Here is a 5,168-nt window from a genome sequence, read left to right as displayed (position 1 = left end):
GGGAGGTCTGGGGAGCTGGGAATGATGTGAGTACAGAGGAATACCTCTAATCTGTCTAGCTCTGTACTCCTGTGCCAAGCTTTCCCCACAGAGCAGAAAAAGGTTGCCATTTATGGCAAAATCTATCTTCTCCCAAGTTCTTCACAGTGAAGCAAAGCAAAAATCCCCTTCCTCACTTATTTTGGCAAGAAAGAGGATATGAGCTGTGTGTTGCTGAACAGCCTCAGCCTACACCATGACTGTCCAGGGTACACAGGAGATGTCAGAACAGGCACCAGGGGGAGGAACAGCTTCAAGGGGAACCAACAGACTGAGGTGGGACACACTGCACAGGAGCTCAAGGGCTTTTCTTCTCCTGCCCGTGCTACATCTCCTTCCATCAAACCTACCCCTCACCTCTGCAGGACTGGAGACCTGTGTCACCAGCACATCCAGCAGGTGCAGAAGCTCATCCCACAGATGTGTGAAGAGCTGTTTTTCTAACAGTAGCACACACATGGCATCTGAAGATACTTTTGTTCCTTGGTAAGGTGGGACAGGCCTTGTTAGGATGGAATCACTAATGTTAGCTTGAAATTCAGAGGGATTGACCTCCCTTTTCATGCTTAAGTTTTGAGAGGCATGAAGTTGTGAAAGAAAACGCCTTTATTTACTCCTTCCTTTCTCAAGGTTGACTGTAGCAGGGTGTCTTTCCTAAGACTGGCTTGGGAGGCTTTGCTTCTCCACCCCTTGTGATCCATCACATACTTATGGCCCAACCAGGCATGTCCTAAACTGCTGCTCAGATCAGCTGGCAATTCAGTCAATTCTGTGGAACCCTGAGTAGAATACATGTCTCTCCCTGTGTTGTTGGACATACAATGGAATCCCTGTCCCTGGGAACTGCTTCAGCCTTCCCAGACTGCTGCTGCAGGGTATCCAGAGCCAGCTCCCTGTTCCCCGTAGGGCACAGCTGGCATGCTGAGCTGCTGGAACTCAAGCCCCAGTGACACCCTGGGAGCAATAGCATTGCTGAGCTCTCCCTAGACAGCAGGACAAGCCTATTCAACCCTGAAAGGTGGTCAGGCAAAAGAGTATTTATGTAGCTGTATTTATACAGCTGTAGCTGTAAGACACCTGTGGGCATGTGTTTAAACAGCTAGATCTTGCCTGAGTGTTCAGGTGTTAATATTCCACTGATATGAGTGAATACAGGACAGTCCTTCAGGACAACACCAACAGAAAACTCCTGACATGGCTGTTACACACCATGTGTGTGTTCTGGGGAGGGGGGCTCATGGATGTCAGCTGAGAATCCAGCAACCTCGTGCATGCAGCACTGGGTGGAGAGCTTCGTGTGGGGGGTAACTCATGGATAAGGCACCAAGGGCAGGAAGAGGTTCTGGGTGCTTCTTCTAAATTTGGTTGTAATTTGGGGATCTCACCCGTGGCATGACCCTGCTGACACCAGTGCAAGTTCCTTGATTCCAGTAATGACGCATGGATGAGTTCAGGCAGCTGGTTACAAAAACCACGCTGAAATCCAGAATGAAAAAGAGGAAGGCTCGGGCAAGCTGTAGCTATGTGACTGCTTCCAGAGGAGGTAGTGAGGACTCTGCCCTGACTGCTCTGTCTGTGACCAAAATAGACCTTCCCCAGCAGATCCTGAGGGTGGTCATCTCAGTATTAAGTTTTCTTTCCTATCATACCTTCATTATTTCCAGGTGATCACACTGTTCCCACTAGCTTGTTCCAACTGCAGCTGAGCTGTTCCTGACTCCTGGCCTATGGTAATTAGAAGGCTTTGCAGGAAGCCTTCAAGTGGTATCTGTTGCTTTGGGAGTGATTTGTCCAAGATGGTCAATTTTCACTGTGGAGGAGAAGGAAGGTCACTTGGAAATGTTCGCTCCAAGAAAAAACTCCCTTCATTTCTATTTTAATCTCTCTGGGGATTAATTTCCTCCTAAAAAAAAACCTGGAAGAGCAGAGAAGTAAGAGCATGCAGGCAAGCACGTGTGATAAGGATAGGCTGGGGGCAGCCATGTTTCAGACTGGCTGTTGTACAGACTTGCTTTTAGAAAGTATTTTGTAAAAGGGAAAAAAAACATTAAAAAGGAACGGAAAAACGTTCGTGCATGACTAGCTGTAGATATAACTTTTAAAAACAGCAGAAAATACCCTAACTGGAAAGAAAAAGCCCAGCTGTCTGCTGAGCACTCCCTTTCCCTTCTCCTCTGCCCATGGGCCCAGCTTTGTCTGCTGGGGCAGCACGGAGCTGTGGGAAGACCGTTCTCAGCCATTTCAGGTTGTAGCTTGACAATGTGGTAAACCTCCTGCCATCAGATCAAGCACACCCCAGCCATGCCATACACAGGGCAGATAAGTATAAACTTGTTGCTTCAAAATACTTTCTGAGTTTTTGAGACAATAGTTCTTGCACAGCCAAGCTTCATGCCTGTGCTGCTCTGTTTTTCCTCTGGGTCAGGTGCTGCTCGTTCTCCCACACATGGGATGAAGCTGTGAAGAGCACCACACAATGTTTATTCAACAGAAAGGAGCCCTGTCACCACGCCTCAGCCAGACCAGATTTATAGGGATGGGTAATGCAGGGCATTGGCTGGGTGAAAACTATCAGATGGTCACCACAGAATACCTGTCACTGAAGATATGTGTGGATAGGCTGGCAGGTGTTGTATGAATGAAGCGTTTCAGGAGGTTGTGTGAAAGCCAAGTCACCAAGGGGAGTCACAACTGAGCTGGGTCCGTTTGTCTGAGCAAGGGTCACCACCAGAACTCCTTTGGCCAGCGCTGTTGCTGAGCTGTGTGGAGCTGCATCCTCCACAACAGTGCTCCTGTTGACTTCTTGGCTGTCTCCCCATCCGTTTAGCTGTGAAACCCGACCCTCGTATCCTATGTCCAGCAGGTATGAAGCCCAGAGTAAATAAGCCTCAATAGAAACCACACTTGTTAGGGACAGAATGAGTGTTAGATTTCATAATTCACCTTGGGACTCATTTGCCAAAGGCTCCTCCGAGCCCATTAGCACTGATGTCTATTTTTAGCCCTGATTCCTGTCAGCTGTGGGTCCCAGGCCATGAATGTGACACGCTGTCAAGAATCCCTGTTTTTTACCCTTTAACATTTAAAAAACAGCTGTGGGGTTTTCTTCTGCTGGCTGTTCAGTGTCCTCTGCCGCTGTAAAGGGAAAAGGTGAGCTGCTGTGCCTGTGGAGAGGTTTCCCATTCTTGTGGGTGACAATTTTCTTGCCATCCCTGACTTTCTGGCTTATTCCAGCACACCAGGGATCCAGTTAAGTGAGCACATAGGACATGGGGGTGCTGGCTAGGCAAACCTCTGGGAGGTGACACCGACCTTCCCAGGCGTGCCTAGGAAGCACAGCTGTTTTCCAGCTATAGTTGGAAAGTTCTGGTGGCATTTCACCAGGGGTATTTCAGTATCTCCTTCCTGATCAGATCTCCCCGCTGGGCTGTTTGAACTGGCTCTTTGCCGGACAGCAGCATAAGCCTCCCAGAGGCAGAGGGAAAGTTCTGTGCACCATGCAGGAAAGTGTGGGACTTCCTAAAGGGAAAAGAAGCACATAAATGCAAGATTGTACAGCTGCTGTTATCCGAGCTGTGCAAATCATCCATATTTCTTTCCAGCCTTCTGAAGAGTCAGAGAGCATAAAGGTTCACCCAAGTGAAGAAGTTACTGTGCTTGGAAAGCCAGATGGAAGAACCAGGGAGATAGATGATCTCATGGGAGCAAAGATGAGTGTGATGAGAGAGATTTCTATCCTTCCATATAGGCAGTAAAAACTTTCCATAGACACAGACCTTCTGCCATCCTTTTCATCATCAAAGCCCAGGAGTCCAGAGGCCCTTGGGATGGCACATGGAGTGATGGGGAAGAGAAGGGCTGCAGAGACTGGAGGAGAGGAGAGGTAGAGGAACAAAGCAACATGTGAAGCAAGTGCAGGCAGGATCTGAGCAAGCCTGCAGCAGTGAGCTGTGGGAGAGCACAGAAGGGGCTGTAAGGATTGGTACAATTTAGGAGGTGATGGAGTAAGAAGCTGTGAGTGTAAGCTATGGAAGGTCCCTGGGATGCATGTTCAAAGCCAGACTCCTGGGAAGCCTATCCACAGAGCTTTACTGAATATAATTGTTTATACATTTTCACCTAATTGGGGTTAATCTGCTTTCTACTTTGGCTAATCAGCTGATTCAGAGGCCTAATAGGTTGGAGGGGGATATTTTGCTCTCCTCCTGTTTTCAAGGCCATGGAGTCAGGGGCAAGCAAGCACTGTGGAGGGGCTCAGAGCTGCATGCTTTCAAGTCTGGTAGAAAAGTGCTTTATCCTTTGAGGAATGGTGCTGGGGAGCAGGTCCCCAGGAGGGACTAGTGCCTTTCTTCTTGCTAATTGGCAGATCTTGTGAAAACGAAGGATTACTAGGGGAAAAACTCCTCTGCAAGAGGCCAGCACTGAGCAAGGTAACTGCTCTGCTGAGGCTCCAATATCCTGGGGGGTAGCATTCCCAGCTGGCCCCATGCCCTGCCCTCATCATTCTGCCTCAGACCCCCACCTCAGCAAAGGATATGCATGATTCTGGCACAGACATCTGGGGTCCATCCACACAGGCATTGATGCTATTTCAGGTTCCTTTGCCGGGTGGTGAGTCATGGGCATCTCATGCAATACCTTCCATGTCACCTCAGGCTAAAGGAGATGGTGTTGCTGCCATCATAAGCACATCCTGCCCTTTGAGGGTGGGAAAAAAGTCAGGGTGAGCTCAGCCATGTGATGCGAGCTCACTGTGCTACAGGGAAGCTGCTGTAAATGCTGCCTGTAATTGCTGCTCATTATTTAGCTTGTGAATATTGACCAGCACCTAGAACCAATGTAGAACATCCTCCATTGCCTTCTCTACCAGCCTACTCCTGGTTACCTGCTCCCTTCCCCAGGCATTGGAGCCCCATCCACCCCAGTCACAGCTCCCTCAGCCCCTTACCCAGGAAAGGATGTCAGAGCACAGTGGGGTGAAGCTTTCCTCCAACACGAGTCACTGCTTGTCCAGACTTGGCTTCAGAGTAGTCTTCTTTTGCAAGATGGCAACTAAACTGGTGAGTCACAGCATGAAGTGCAAGAAATGTTCCTGGACTAGTGTGAGATGTCCAGGTGAGCTGGAACTC

Source organism: Geospiza fortis, unplaced genomic scaffold (assembly GCF_000277835.1).
Source record: "Geospiza fortis unplaced genomic scaffold, GeoFor_1.0 scaffold1, whole genome shotgun sequence".
NCBI classification, from domain to species: domain Eukaryota; kingdom Metazoa; phylum Chordata; class Aves; order Passeriformes; family Thraupidae; genus Geospiza; species Geospiza fortis.
The sequence above is the reverse complement of the archived record's forward strand: the minus strand, read 5'-3'. Positions refer to the sequence as shown.